Source organism: Ambystoma mexicanum, chromosome 5p (genome assembly GCF_040938575.1).
Source record: "Ambystoma mexicanum isolate Mex_15411 chromosome 5p, UKY_AmexF1_1, whole genome shotgun sequence".
NCBI classification, from domain to species: domain Eukaryota; kingdom Metazoa; phylum Chordata; class Amphibia; order Caudata; family Ambystomatidae; genus Ambystoma; species Ambystoma mexicanum.
Window position 1 is genome coordinate 1,105,449,182 of NC_090930.1, and position 17,317 is coordinate 1,105,466,498.

Consider the following 17,317-nt stretch of genomic DNA (forward strand, 5'->3'; position numbering starts at 1 on the left):
CATAAAACTGTGCCATTGGCCTCAGTCTGATGTAAAAACCAGTAAACATCAATTTGAGATCAAAATCAGTTTGTAAAATTAATACAAATGTATAGTCTTTGTAAATCATTTAACAATTGCAAAGGAAACCGTTCATGGTGAAATGAACCTCCATCCTGAGACTTCGTGGGACTTCTTTTGGGGTCATCATCTTCACGTCTTTCAGGATCATCATCTTCACCTCTTTTGGGTGGCTCAGACTGGCTTATAGGGCAATATACACATGGCTGAACCAATAACGCAAAAAGCATGTGTGGGCCAGTTTGTGGGGTCAAAGTGGGGCATGGTTTTGGCCAGTGTGGACCAGTTTGATGAGTTATTTCACTATGTGGCTAATGGTTTTGACCAGTGTTGCCGAAAAAATATTCTTTAAAATTTACAATTTCTCTCACTTGGGTACTATTCAACTAAGACACTGGCCTCCGTAATCATCAGAACTGTAGGGGCACATCATAGGAATTGACACAAGGCTAAAGGGGGACTTCACAAGGAGTGTAACGGTTTCATAAAGTCATTTCTTTTGTGAATATTTTGGTAATTCCAAGTTGGTTCTATGTCCCTTTGCCGACATGATATTTTTCAAAGTCATTTTTACAGACAAAATTACTAGAGAAACACTAATTTTTTTTAAAATTTTGCCCCAGCCCCAATCATCAATCCTTTCTCTATGCTATTGCGCCCCGAACCCACTCCCCCTTTAAACTCCCTTTGTACCCCCTATACATTTCAATGAGGTTTTCGTAGTCATTTTGTCAGCAAAAATGAATTTGAAAATATCATGTCAGAAAACAAATGCGATACGTCCAAGTTAGTGTATTTTCATGAGACCTGGCAAGCTCTGTGGAATGCAACACATTTATTAAGGGAGCTTGCAATATTGTTTGCTGACATATCGTACTGAACAATCACCTTCAGAATGGAAGGAAATTGAGTTTATACATTACTGTTTCTGAAGAAATGTCAGAGTAAGGGTAAAGCTGGTTATTCTTGCATCACTGTCCAGCTACTAAACTCTCTCCTCTTGATCCTTTGCCTCTGTGAAAATATATCTTTCTTTACAAAAAGAAAGCAACATGCGTTTATATTAAATATTTAATTATTTTACATCAGTGTATAATCCAAACAAAGGTGTCCATGAGGCTCAGCTGCTTTCTGGGTCATACGTGATAGGCACGGGACAAAGAAATGAAAACAATGCTAACAAAGAGCTTGACAAACTGGAAAGAATGGTCAGGTTGAAGCACTGGACATTCTCGTTAAAGGAAAATTACACAGCCATGGTAGTGGCTGTGTAGTTATGTTTAGGTTGCTGTTTCCATAGGAAGAGAACTTTTTGGACGGCTTATAACTTCGCTCTCCCTGGACGGATCCTCACCAAACTTTGCAAAAAAAGTATATAGCTTTTACAACGTTGTACTTTTTGTGGAACAGGATATGTTTTTAGATGGTGGTGTATAATGAACGAAGTCTATTGTATTCTAAAATGCAAGGAATATCAACGTTTACTTTACTTGCATCAAAGTTGATTAGAAATAGACCGTCAAGTGTACGTAAGCGTGATAGTGCTACGTAGCTCATGCCTTCTTTAAAGACTGTTAGCAATATCTATCAATGCTTTGTCTAGGGTAAGACCTTGTGATTTATGAATGGTGACTGCGTATGCAAGAATTAGAGAAAATTGTTCTCTACGTACATACATGTCTTTGAAGAGAAGGAATCGAGCTGTTGAGCGTCCTATCCTTTTCACTTCTGAAAGTTTGTCAAAGAGAATATTGAAAAAACTGAATGTTGTTGTCACGTGGGTATGTTTGAAAGCCAACAACTGTACCCAGTGCTCCATTAACTAGTCCTTGATCTACGTCAGGTTACGTTTAAGCATTACTCTAAAATTTAAGGATAATTTTAATATTTTTTCCAACCCAGCTGAGTTGGAGATTGAATTTTCTAAACTATTTAGTCTTGTTGTGGCTTGCTCACACATGGGTAGTGTCATACCATGTATGTCTAGTTTGTCTGTGGTGCTAATTTCCATTATTGGTTGCATTTCTTTATTTAACATTGTTTCATTGAATTTGAAACAGCTTGCAAGAGTTGGCATTAAGGCCATACAATTGACATTTTTGTGCGCTAATTGTTCCATAACATCAGTAGCACATGCATTATTGCCATGAAGTTCATGAATGTGCCGGGTTTTCAATATTGCTTGTGCTTCTTGAGATAGTATACCAACTCTAATACTTTTTAAGATGTTGGCATAAGTGAGATCTGCAGATTGCTGCATGTTTTCTGTTAATTCTCTGTATTGGAAATGTTGCCAAAGGTTGACATTTCCTATGCTGCCAACAGTTTTACGGCAGAGTTTGTGTCCTAAGGTTTTAAAAATAGGTCCACCTTTCACTGGTGTCAATTGAAGAAGATCTCCGAAAACAGTAATGTGTTTTCCTCCAAAGACCTCTTCGTAGTTTGTTTTGAGTACTTCTTGTAATCTGAGGTGAATCAAAGCCAACATTAGGTTGGCGACCATGCTCACTTCATCTATTAGTAGCATTTTCATTTGTTTTAACACTCTGCGTAGCTCCATTGCACCTTCTATAGAAAGTTTGTAATAGTCTCATTTGTTTTGGTGTTCTACTGGCAGGAGTAGTAATCAGTGTAAAGTGACACCACCTATGTTGTAGGCAGCTAGACCTGTGGGGGCAGTGATAACAGCTGACAGTTTGTAGTTTGTCAATTGTTGAAGGAACTTGCTGATGATTTTGATTAAGAATGTTTTGCCTGAACCAGCTTCACCACTGACATACAGTAGTATAGGTTTGTAATTTTGGCAGGTGCATGCTTTAATTTCATGTTGTACACCGTGTGCAATTTCTTTTGTTACTTCTTGAAAAATGCTACACTGCTCATTGTTTAGTTTTGATTGTAGTATAGTTAAGTCTTCTTTATCTTCATACTGACACATGGTGTTTTCTACTTCTGTCATAGCTAATTCTGCCTCATTTGCTATTAGTGGCTGTCCCAGTGGTTCTTGGCTTCCTGTTACAGAACGTTGACTACTGTCTAGTTGGGCCTGGAGTTCTTCTTCATGTTGCTGTTCATTGTGCAACATTGTTTTGTAGTGCGTAAAGTTTACATCGGTTATTGTGCTTTCATTTGCTTTGAAAGCATCTTCGTAGAAGACAGCGTTATCTAGTATTTCTTCTTTCTTTTCTCCATGGTTTAAAGAGTTGTAGCAGGGACATGTAATATAATTCTTTATGTTGAGGAGTCTTTAATGACAATTTGATATAATTAATTAAACTTGGTTTGGTGAGTTTTACTAAGCTGCCTTCACAATTTGTCACTCTGTATTTACCTTTTTTTTCATTGTATGTGAAGTTTTGGGCTATGTGGTATAGACACATGGTTTCCAAAGTGGTACTTCTGTTTGGTTAGTATGTGACCAGCAAATTGTTTTTCAAAATGTCTTGGCTGTTGGGATCATTTTTGGCTATTGCTTCCATGTCGTCGTATGATTTGAGAACTCTTTTTCTAGATTTAGCAGGACCAAGACTTAGCCATACTATATTTTCAGATTTTCCATACAAAGCAGTACCGGTTAAACGATCTGCTGCTTCATAGGAGCCACGTTCTCTATGGGAGAGCATTTTTATGCCCAAGCTGTACAATTTCTGAGACAGTGTTTTGTCTGATGACAGCTCATTCCAGAGGTCTTGAAGCTCTGTTTTTTCTGCTTTGGTTAAGTATGCTGTAACATATCGTGCAACTGCAGTGGAATTGTCTGCAATGTACTGCACATCTATGTTTTCATTCCATAGGAGGGCACATTGTAATCATTTATATATTTTTCTTCTTCTGTTCTTTTTATGTAATATGTATTTTTAGGTGATTTACCTTTAACACTATGTCTAAATGAAGACATGAAGTTGATCACTTGACCTGTTTTTGTAACTGGTCTAGGGAAACCAAAGCAGCATTTGGTGTAGTATTTCCCTTTGTTTTTGTATTTGCGATGACAATATTTGCCACATTTGTGTCTTTGAAATTGTAAAATTTGTGCATGAAGATCACTATTTGTTGCTTCCGATGGAATTTCACAAGTGACATATTTTTCGATAAACTGTAAAACAGTGGCATCTTTGTCTTGACCATATTTATGAGCATCTTTAATCCATAAAAGCATGTGGATCTGTGGTGCCCCTCTGGCTTGGTATTCTTTTCTCCAAAAGAAGTGTTGCACTTCTCCGAGGGGAGGAACAGTTTTATTACAAATAAAGTGTAGAATAGCAATGAAGCGATGATGAAAATATCTTGAAACATTAACAGGATCTAGAGAACAAAGTTCTCCAGGTGTTAGTATATCTATGTTTGTTTTGTTTTTGTTTGATATGCGTAGGAAATCATGTAAATCTTCCCATGCATATTCAGCACACCTTAATGTAACAAACCAAGTGGATGGGCCAACGTTTCTTATCATACAACATACATCTCCATGACGTTGGAACCAGTACTCTTTAGTACCACACATGTTTGCTAATAGATTTGTAATACTTGATTGTAAAACCTCATCTTTTTCATGCACTTTTTGTAATAATTGCGTAGCTGAAATATTTTGAAAGTGGGTTCCTGATTTTAATGTGTGTGCAACTCCGTAACATAGAGTTGCTAGTTCACTTTCAAAGAGTAGGTGGAATATGTATTCCACATTTTGTCTAAATCTGGGATCTTCAGAATACATCCGTAACAAGCAGTATTCTGATGGTGTTATTTGAATAGGTCTATCATCGTACCTTCCTCCTTTGCCAGTAGGAAAGAGTAGAGGAAAAGTATGTGCTTCTATACTTTTTTCCCATATGCTGATTGGTGATCATTTGGTTTGTCGCATTTGGTACATATCTAGTGCATCATCTATGGTGTCATTAGAGTGTAGTGGATGAATTGTATAATGGTCTAAAATATTGGATACTGTAGCAGGATCTAGAAGCTCAAATTGACCCGTTTCTAGTGACTCTTGAATTATTTCAGTGGTTTCCTTCAAGTTTTCTTCAATATTCATTTCTTTGTAGTATCCATTATTGTCTTTTAGATGTTGCAAGGCTTGTCTAACTTTATGTAAGTCTACCAGTTGTTGCCACATTTTTTTTGTCTTTTGTAGGTACACCATTTACTAAGATAATTAAAGATTGCTCTATTTGGATGTTGCACTCCCAGAGTGTGCACATTTTGTTTTAGATCTAATGGTAAATACACTACTTTGCCACGAATGCCTTTCACCAATTCAGAGGCAGGTAATTTTGCTGTTTTTGGTTGAAGGCGTATTATTGCTTGAAAGGGGTGCACTGTATGAATTATGATGCTCTCATATAAATTGAGTTGTTGTAGGGGTTTTGGTAGTGGGAATAATTCCAAATTATTTATGATAGCACATGAAGGAGTTTGGTTGCTGCAAAGTATTAAGGGGTCAGTTATTTCATATTTGTTTTCTGCTATAAGGTAGAGAGCTAATTCAAACCAATTAGAATCTTCATTGTCTGCTATTTTGTATGTTAGGGCTACAGTTGTTGTGTTACTTTTATAAAATGTTCTGTGGCAACACACACACACACATGGTTTGATAATTAAGCAGATGTACTTTTAAATTTCAGTATTTCTTTTTTGTATTTATGTAGTAGAAGGTTGCCATGCGTAGAATTGTTGCTAGTCTGTTGTAAAGCTATTGCATTTTGTAAGTGGCTTTCACTTCCAAAATATATTTTCTGGATGTTATCAATTTCTTTGAGTAGGTCTTTGGCTGTACCATGTAGAAGAATGTTATTTAAATTGGCTAGTGCTAAAGCAGGACTTTTAGCATAGTACAGTTTATAGACTAGATTTCTTATAGTTGAATGATGTGTTGATATCATTTTGATATGATGGAAGGTGGTTTTGCAAATAGGTCCTGAAATGCAGGCTAATGAATGTCCTTGTAGTCCTTTGTACTTGCACACTGGACAGGTATCCATATTTTTCAGTAGTTTCATTTTGATTTTCTCTTTGCCTTTCACATACTGATTGAGGAATTGGCGTAAAGACTTGAAAGAATTTTTGGGAATGTTACACATTGACGTGCATGGCCATTTGTACACTAGTCGTTCTGGTTCAGTCGAATGGAGAGGTAATTCAGAGTTTTCTGGGGATATTTTTGTAAGCAGTATTTCTTGTTCCATTATGGCATCATTAACTTTTTCATAACCTCGTCCACTGCTATGTTTGGAAATTGTATTTGTTTGCTTTTGTTTGTATGCTTCTTCATTAAAATATGGTTCTGTGCTTGTGGTGTGACTCCACTCACCTCCACAGATATTGAAGAAGTTGTTTTTGTTGACATTTCATTTATTGAGAAGTTTTTTAGTAATTTAGTCATTTCTTATTTTAGTGGTTTCATTTTGTTTAACACTAAAATAAATAACTTTCTTTCGACAAGGATTGCACTGTTTATCAAAGCTTCTAAGATTAATTTTCTACGGTAGATTTTAAGGGTTGTGCATGATTTCTCTCCTGTTTTTATAAGATTTTGAAGGACTCTGTGGCAGAACATTTTTGCTAAAATACATTTTTTGGTATGCCTACTTGGCACTATATCAAGATTTATAGGAGCAGCTCTAGCAGTAGAGGTAGCTGAATTCTTGTTAACCGTTTTCTGTTTCGTTTTACATTTTGATAGAGGAGGCAACGTTTCTGTACTTGAAGCTTGTTTTGTTTCGCAAAATGACTGTATTAGCTGTTTTGTTTGAACTTCTTGTACAAATTCTGCTAGAGATGGATGCTTATTTTGGACACTTCTATTTTCATTTTTTCTACTTCTGCGTTGCTTTCTACGGACTTGCTTTTTGTAGGCATTCTTTGGGGTCTGTTGAAAAAAATAAAGAAGGTATGGGTTGGGCTGTTCTGCAATGTATGTGTGCTGTGTGCATGAGTGTCTGAGTATGATGGTAAAGATGTATGTGATGGTGTGTGATTGTGCATTGGGCAACTACAACTAGTTGAGATGGGTATTCTTGAATTTGTGTGTTACTATACTGAGGTTCAGATGACAGTAGAAAGTAAGCTAGTAGTGAGGAGAAGCACAAATAGTAATTCTAATGGTATAGAATTAAAACAGTTCTTTGTTCTAAAATACTAACATTCTAGGGGCTGAGTTATGTCATTTGTACGCCGAAAAACAGGGATTTGTGTGCCATTCTGCCTGCAAATCCCTGTTTAACAAATGGGGATTTGTGGACAGAATGGTATACAATCTCTGTTTTTAGGCACAGAAATACCATGAATGAACCCCACAGTGTGTTTGAGTAACAGTAAAAATATTATGGTAGTATTTAACTTACTTTTTTGTGTGGAATGAGCAGGTTTCGTCTGAGTTGTTGTTTGTACTTCAGATTCTGCTGCTGCTTTTCAGGAGAGTGGTCTTCACTGCAATTGTAGAGGAGAGAAGTTAGTCATTTTGTGTGTTTATAGCACTGATGTTAATTTAGACATTGATTTTTATGTTTTTGTAGAAGTATTCTTGTTTGATATCTGAACATAGTGTGTGCATGCAATTTGTTTGACTATGTGCAGTCTTTATATTTTACTTTAAATATGTTAGTTCAACATGCTTTGCAAATGTGTATGTAAAAAGAAATTAAATAGCAGATAGGTTTGGAAGTGACAGTTGACTATAGCAGATGGATGGGTTATATAGGTTAAAAGACAGTTAATCTTTTTATATGCATTTATAAGAATTGTACATGTACTATAAAGAAAATATGCATACCTGTAGTTTGTGTTCATGCATATGGATATGCATGCAGCTGCAAGTAGAAATCTTGGCGATGTGTACAGTAGTTCTTGTAGTAGGTGCTTTACAATGATATGACACTTGTACTCAGATTGATTAACAGTACATTTAAAGTGCTGATCTATGATGATGGAGTTAGATGTAGAGGTCTTGGATCTGATTGGTGGATGGTTGTGTGACTATTTAGCTGTATCCAATCAGGGAATGGCACAGAGAGTGAAGTGGAAATGGTAGAAGGGCTGTCCATGTTACGATATGTCCGCGGACATGGCGGTAGTCCACGGACATCGCGAGTAACATACAGGGATTTTGGGGTGGGGAGGCATGCAAATGAGAATGAGCAGAGAAGGGATTGGTCAGTAAAGTTTAGTGGGTGTGTTGTGTCAGGAGAGAGTTTGTCAGAAAGTCTTTTTCCTGAGCGAAGAAAGAACAGATAGCTATGGCTGTGTGTTTCAGAAAACAGATTGTCTGGATTTTGGTGGACTTGTGGATACATTGGTTGAAGGTGCATGCAGAAAGCTGTGGAGTAGCTGTAGATCTTGGATTCCCACATGTGTAAGTGCACTGGCATGGAGTGCGTGGAATGAAGTGGCTGGACTTGCTACCTCTCTGTGCTACATTGGAGACAGAGAATCATCCAAACAAAATGATAATTCATTGTGGAGGGAATAGTTTAGGACATGTGTCTGGAATTTCTTTGCAATTTGCAATGAAAGAAGGACTTGGGAAGGTCATGGACGTTTCCAAATTCTCAAGCAATTTTTTTCTCGGATTGCGCAGAGACAAATGTGGCTGCGTTCTTCTTCATTTGGTCCACAAATGGAGAAAGCGAGGTGCAATGTCAATAAGGCTGTTTGTGCCTTTCTAAGAGATGTTGGCATGTCCTCTTTTCACAATGAAAATATTATGTTTCGTAGCACATACATTTTTCGCAGAGATGGAGTCCATCTTACTTATGCTGGCAATCAGATTTTTTTGAGAAATGTACAAAATGCATTGCAACCTTTTTTGGAATTACAGCCATCCATTTTGCAGTAGGTGTTGACCATTTCAAGTTTTCAAACACAAACAAACACTACCAAAAGGCTCTTTTCAGAGCCATCACTTCCTCCCAGAGAAAAGTGCAATGGTTATGATAGGGCGGCATACCCAATATTTTAGAGGTGCGCGAACTGTCCGCAGACTTCTAAAAAATAAACAGGGCCCTGCTCCATTTATTTGCCACTTCTATTTTTAAACTGTGAAAGGCGGCTCTGAAAAGAGCCTTTTTTTTTATTGTTTTATATTTTTTTGTTTTTTTTATACACGACACACTAGGAGAGGAGGAGAAAGGAGGGCAAGGGGGGACACCAACCACGGGGATAAGAAAGGGCGGGTGGAGAGAGGAAGATGTAGGGTGGGCCTTACTTACGTAGTGGGCAGGTCTTCTCGTGCTCTGAGACGGTAGTCTCGAAAGCACTACAAAGTCTCTCCCCCCTGCAGAGTACTGTGTCACAGTACATACACACAACTGTGACCCTCAAAAGGTAAGGATCATCAGCATTGCGAATGGCCTGTGAGGCAGCTGGAGGAATACGCAATCTCACAGGAGTGTTCCTTGTGGTGACAGGATAGGAAACGGAGGATGTAGTAGAGGAAGTCAACCTACTATGCTCCTCGCAAGGTACAACCTTGCGAATGGCCCCACCGTAGAATGACCTTAGGTGTCGCTTCATAGTTGTCGTACCAAAGTTGTACGAACCAAGCCTTCCATGACTGAGCACCATTTTGCACTCTTTGCAGGTGACTTTGTCTGCACGCGCCTTGGGTATGTTACCATGAATGGTAAATAACCGCCACACCCAAGAGTCACGGCGAGTGCTGGTAGTAGGGACTTCCACTACCTCATCCTCTTCATCCTCTTCATCCTCCTCTACATCCTCACTCCTGTTCCCCTCTTCAGGCACTTGAGGAAGTGGTGGTGGTGGAGGGGGTGGGGTGGTGCTGAGGCAGATGTAGCACCAGGTGGAAGCAGAGGATCCATGGTTGCCATCAGGTTTCTGAAAAATCAGGAAGATTGGCAGCCAAACTACAGTGTTCTGTCAGGTAGTCAGAAACAACATGAGAATGAGCTCTGGGGTGTGGCCTTTTATAGGGGTGCTGGTGCATGCTTCACGGACAACCGTGCTGTCCGCGGACAGATCGAACACCAAACAAAAGTCTCAAAAAGTCCCAAAAAGTATGTAGAAAGTCAGGATCATTGTCTGGGACATGTGCTATGGTGATTTATTATTATAAAATATTGTGGGTTTCCTGAAAAGGTACTTTTAAATTGTTCGGGGACACGAACAGTGTCCGCAATCAGAATATATGCTTAGCGTGGGCACAGTCACATGATGGCGTCGCGAACATGTCCACGAATGGAACGGGTGTCTGCAGGACACCAAATGCACGGGAACTGTTTTGCGCATGCGCGTTGGTGTTCTATGGACAGTGTTCGGGTCCTCAAAGTAATTAAAAGTGTGACACAAGTGTGCCGGACAGCTATGGACACGCGCAGTGTTCGTAGGACTTATGGGTTTGGTGCGCATGTGCGTAGATAGTCTACGGACAGTGTTCGGGCCCTGAAACTAATTAAAAGTGCGACACAAGTGAAACGAACAGTTACGGACAGGCGGTTGTTCTTAGAACAGTTTCAACCTGACTACAAACACTACGGACAGGTATAGTGTCCTCAGGACATCCCCATTTTGTTTGATTACGAACATTTCAGGACACCGCATGTGTTCTTAGAACAGTTTCAACTTGCCTACGAACAATACGGACAGACATAGTGTCCTCGGGACATCCCCATTTTGTTAATTTACGAATATCCCAGGACACTTGATATGTTCTTAGAACAGTTTCAACCTGCCTACGAACAGTACGGACAGGCATATTGTCCTCAGGACACCCCCATTTTGTTTTTTTACGAACATTTGGGTGTTTGGGTATCCTGGGTGTTAGTCTTAGCAGCGCACGGTGGCGCGAGTTATGGTTGGTTAGCTTACCATAACTGGCGAATTTCAAGGGTTTTTCGGTTTTACTTTGAACCATAATGTCCCTTTATCAAAGTTTATTTTACTGAATTTGATAGGTTTTTAGTAGCGCAACTTAACCATACGTCCCTTTAACAAAGTTTTTTTACTGAATCTAATATATAAGTAGGTCTGGCTTTTCAATCAGAGCAAAATCTTCACAAAATTAGTGTAACGCTAGTTTTTTAAGGCTTTGCAAGGATCCTGATTTCTGCTTTTGGGCCATAATGTGGCGCAAAATGCCACCCTATGGGAAAACAATGCTACACAAAACAGAGAGGAGAAGGGGTGTCGCAATCTGGGTGCTGAGAAGCAGAATATCTCATTGGCACTTCAACTGGCAACGCGTGTGGCTGCATTTGCCAAAGTAATAATTGTTTTTTCTACATTCCCCACTCTGAGCGCCAATGAAGGACACTATACCAAAAAGTGATCCAGTCAGGATAGCTGTAAGGTTGTGTGCCAAGCTTTAATTTCCTGGGCCACATAGTGGCGTGCTTTCTTTGCCATCTTCATTAAGGGCCAACTTGGTATTTCGCATGCACTCAGAACCACTAAAAGCTCCCTCTCCCTTGTCTGGGTCACAGGAACCGGGTGGTGAACTGGGGTGGCAACTCTGTACTCCACACACTATAGAAGTCTGGACAAAGACTGTCCAGAACCCTGCCTGTTCACTCTCATCTGGTGTGGCCCACTGAACCTATATATGTTTAACAAATATCACACAACCACTGTATAAACATTACACAGTCCAGATTTTGTTAATCAGAACATACCCTTTCATAAAAAAAACATGAATTCCTAGTGTAACTCACAATACAAAAAACACATTAATCGATTGGTTCCGTATCTCCTCACCGTCTAAGGTAACACCGTCAATAGAACAAAACCAAAAACAACCAATGAATGTTGTCAAATGCATAAATCTATTGCCTCCATCTCATGGTTCACAATCAAATCTTGTCAATACAATATAATACAAGATCCTAAATGAGGGTTTATGTTGAAACAAGTCCTACGTGTTTCGGGACATCTTGTCCCATCATCAGGGAAAAACCCTCATATATCTAAAACATTAAAGCGAAACATCATAATTAGTTTTAAACATCAAAGTTTAAATCAATATTAAAATCAGATACTTCTCAACAGACACAATTATCATTGGACAACAGACCATCACAAGTCTAACATCAAAACCACTGTATGCCTCTGTCCAATTCTGCTTAGAGGGTAGTATCAAAATGTCTTAAAGCCAGTACCGGCATGCACGAGAGAGCACCTCTGTTAGTAGATAAAAGTAAAAAAGAAAGAAAGAAGAAAAGAGAAGTATCTAATCAGTCTAATTAACACAGCCCAATGACAATCATCACATGACCCATGCAGTGTAGTTAGCCTAAATTACCTCAAGGTTGCTTCATAAGCTGCTAGCCTGGTAAGTAACAAGTGTCCAAGGTTCCCTTCTCCCCTTCTTCCCAGCTCCACCGGAGTGCTGGCTAGAGAGAAAAGATACCCTCAGTCAGTTATTAATCGCAAAAAGGGCATCCCCATTCTCTCACTCTATTGTTGAAGTACCTGCCTGAGTACGCTGTCGCTATCATAAATGCCTCTTCAACTTGTTTGCGTACCTCCCACCTAAAACAAGTAAACCTCCATTAATACTGGGCCAACTCAACTTACATCCCATAGTCAAGGAAAGAAGCGTCCCTCAAGTTAGAGGTGCCGGTGGAAGTCAAAGTCACCTTAAATTGATCCACTTTACACTTCCAAACACCTGGCAAAGTCTTCCATAACAGGCTGATGTGAACAGGAAGTAACAACCATCCTGTAAGGGAGGGTATTCATCTAACACAAAAACGCGTCAACGCAAGATTTCAGTGTCAGTCGCAGCGCTCCATCTTAAATTGGGAAACTGGACATATAGTGTAAATCGGACACACAAGCGTCATCGCCGAAAATTCAACGTCTGTCCCTACAAGCGATTTAGAACTGCATACCTAGCTAACAATGTTAAACCTACTCTCTACATGTAGTGGCCACGCAGGGTTCTCGTGTGCATGTGAGCCGCTGGAAAAGGAGCTACTATGAACCTAACACACCCGTGCGCCGCTGCGGTGAGCCAGGGAACTATGAGAAGAGCAGAAACATCTTCTTCCCTTAACAATACAATGTACCACTATGGCTGCGATAATGGGGAGTATAGTATCCCACAGCTTATTTATGACACTAGTGTGTTGATTTCATAGATAGCTTCATCTAACTTAACAGTGTGAAATAAAAGATAATAATCTACGGTCTCTCCTTACTGCAGATTGTCAAATAACGAAATACAGTTCACATTACAACAAGGTTGTATGCAGTCAAATCAAAAATCATAATAACAGAAAGGAGAAGGACCTAAAACTCAGTCTCCATCTAACAGCCCTATGTGTTGTGAGACATCAATGGATGTCTATGCAAAACTTATGTGTCAAACTGAGTATCTGGGTGCCCCAAAGAAAATCTTGCACAGAAAAATAAGCCACTACACTAAAGAATTCACCAGTGTAAAGGGAAATACCGAGAAGTAATAGCCGTGTAAATTGTAAAATAAAGTGATAGGTCAGATAGTTAACAGAGAAATTAGAATAAAAAAGATTTTAAAAGCAACAGGCAAAACCTCATATGACCCAAATATAGGGTCACTTAGTAACCCGCCCATGTGTTCTCTCTCCCAGAGGTCTCTTCGACATTAATGACTCAATAGCCAGTCGACTCAAATTGATTTAAAGAAAACTATTTAGATAGAACTTCATATTCATTCCTCTTGGATGTAATGCATCCAGGGATTCAATTCAGAAGATCTCCATTGCTGAAGCCGTTTGTTTATGTCTCTACCTCTTTTGCTGCTTTTGATCTGTTCCAAAACAACACATTGTAGTTGTGCAATAGTGTTTTTTTTTTCAAGGAAATGCATAGCCACTGGTGATCGTTGGCTCTGTGTTCTTATTTGCGATTCATGCACTGTCCATCTCTAGTTTGCCTTTTCGTGTGATAAGACCAACATAATATTTCCCACGTGGGCATTTCAGTGCATAGACTACATTCATTGAGTCACATGTACAGTATGATCGAATTCTGATCTCTTTGCCCGAATACGGATGCTTAATCATAGGTCCCTGTATAACATTGGGACAATGCTGGCATGCTTGACATGGTATGGTACCAACTTTAGGCACTCTCGACTCTTTCTTAGCCTCACATTCTGCAAGTACAAATTTATTTTTCACTGAAATACTGTTTTTGTAGGCGAAAATAGGGTATGTTGGGAAAAGAATCTGCCAATTTTTAGCAATAGCTTGTTTCACCTGACTGCTTTGACGTGAATAAGTATACACAAATACTAGATTATTCTGTTTACCTTTAATACACTCTTGCAGCAAGTTGCCCCTTTCTAGAATAGATGCTTTGTTCTTAGCCAAATCTAAGGTGGATGCATCATAGTGCCTCACTCTAAACTTTTGCAACCTAGTATTGCATTGTCTTCCATGTTCCACTGGATCTTAGATAATCCATTACAGTCTGACCAGTTGGCTAAAGGGTAGCCCCTTGATCGTTCTTGGAGGATGAAAACTTGTAGCATGCAATGTACTGTTTTTATCGGTAGGTTGTGTATACAAGTTAGTTACAAACCCCCATTCAGATAATGAATCTGTGTGTCGAGGAAATGAATCTCAGTCTGGTCAGTACAAAATGTGAATTTAATTCTATCATGGAGTTCATTCAAATTTTCCAAAAATCTAATTAGTTCTGCATGTGTGCCTGCCCACACTCCAAAAATATTGTCTATGTACCTCTTATAGAACATAAAATGTCTCTGGGCGTCTTCAAGTGTCAAGATCATTATTTTCTCAAAATGGTATATAAATACATTAGCGTAACAAGGGGTATACTGTCACCCATAGATGTTCCTGTTATTTGTAGGTAGAAGTCATCTCTAATCCTAAAAAAGTTATTCTTCAGAACTAGTTTAAGCAATGTCAACAGAAACACGTTGTCAGCCCCAATCTCATATTGTTGGAGTAGGAACCACTCCATGGCATCTAAGTCTTAATCATGTGGTATAGATGTGTGAGAGCGAGAGAGAGAGATAGTGGGGGGGGGAGACGGAGTGCGTTGCCACCTTAAATGCCAAGACAGAAGTCCTCTCATTGCTGGTGCACATCACAAAGTAATGTTTTGCCAAGGTTAACTGACTCCAGTTTAAACAAGGTTTACTGGTGTGTTTTTCAATATGTGAGATGTTTTTCAATATTAGGAGTAAGCTGCTATTTCTTTTACGGGTTCGAGTAATGTTCACACTGGCAGGATATCCTTTCTTCCTTTCTTTAACAGTGTACACCTCCATTCTAACTTCCCCACAGCTACTTAGGAGTATCTCCATACAGGAAGGACTTTGTACTTTTGTAATGAAACCCTACAGGTCTCTTATCACCATTATTTCACCATTCCACCACTCCATTCTCACTCCAGTTGTGACCACCCAACCAAAGGGTTTGCTTTGACTGTTAGCTGGCCCAATGAGACCAGCAGGCTGTTTCTCTGCTGCACTCATGCCTACTCATATCTGTTGCTCTTTCTTCTCACTCCTTTGTATGTGCTGTTCTCCCTTACCTCTCCATCCACTGTCAATATCCTGACCACTCCGTTCTATAATCCCATTTACGCACATGTCATTTCTCTCTTCACCTTTCCAATGTCTTGTTCCTTGTCCTCACCACAAACCCATCCGTGAAGTCATTTTAGCAAATTAACTCACCTCGCCCTCGGAATACTAATGTTGCCTTCAGCTCTAATGTTTGGTCACAAAATCCCAGGATGGTTCAAAACAACCCTTTATGAATGCACTTTGTATATAACATGTTGAATGTGTTTCTCTCAACACAGAAATCTGGGTGGCTTGCACAAATTGTAGGGAAATGAACACACGACTGAGGTAATTTTCCTCATAGTGGATATTGAACTTTCATGCAAATAGGTCTCTGCCATGAAATGTCTCTTGTGCTAGATGAAAATACCAATAATGATCCCAGACCAAATAACAGTAGAGACTCAAAGAATATGGCAAAGTACTACTTTATTCTCAATTTCATAAAACAGGGTCATCTTGCAGACAATGGACTCATGCACACACTCACACATGAACTTGATTACACAGAGGTCTTATACCCTAATATGCATCATCTATGACATCATCCTATGTGGCAAACTGTAAAAAGTATTAGCGAGAGGGATTGGTTAAGGGAACATATCTACTTATAGAATACATAGGTGTTAGTACACCATTGACTGTCTCTTATCTGTGAGGCACGCCTTTAAATACCTCTAAATATGTACAATACTGATTATAGTTAACAAAATGGCAGTGAATTGGTCTATGCAACATTGTATAGTAGGTTGCCCCATAGACCCACTGATTGGTTAGCTTTCTCACCCAACCTTGGACTTTCGTCTCGGTTAGCAGCACGTATGTGAAACAAAACCCAGGCGCTTGAGTCACATTAGATTACTACCCACTTTCCCAATTAGTCCATCATCTCTCATCAGTCTGGCCATGAGCCAACGGTTCCCGTCTGCAGTTGACCGCATAGCCTTCTCTCTGTTCTAGGACATTCAAGGGAGTGCGAGTACATCCCAATCGTCATCCAAGGCTTCATGTTTTCAATTTATGAGTCACATGTGAAGAGACCATGAATTTGTCAATTTCAACCTCTTATTTAATGCTATTGGATTTAATTATGCTGGGTGTCATTGCTCCTCTTGGACTCTTGAGACTTGCTCACTCTACTTTGTATAGACTTTATACACTTTTAATTGTCCAGTACTTGGCTCCTAAAGATGATTTCTTCTTCTCTAATCTAATAGAAACATGTCTTGCCCATGGCTTATCTATCTGCCTCCCTTCCTGCTTTGATGCTATTCCTTAAAAATAGCCTCATTGATCCCAAGCCAACATAGACTCCTCTTCGCTTTACACACAAAGCTTTTCTTCCAGCGTCTCCTTGTCAATCTGCACTCTGTTTAGCAATATAGTTGGTTCTGAGCTATCATGGATCAACATTTGCTGAGAGCCATGTAGAAAGATATATTTGTTATTTTGTATAGCGCACAATCTAAGCGCTAGAATTGTGGTCTGTTTTTGTCTATTATGAATTCAGCTTTTGCTGCGCGTGAAAGGAAAATGTGTTCACGCAGCTGAACACAGTGTAGAGATGTTTTCATAACAACTTGTCTCTTGGCAGACTGTCAGCTATCCTTTAGCTGCGAAAATAGCCTGGACTGATGTTTTCGTTCTGCAGAGTCCTTCTGTCTCGTCCGAAAGACATGAATGTTAGCACAATATGCTTCTATGTATAAACAGTGATTTTATGTT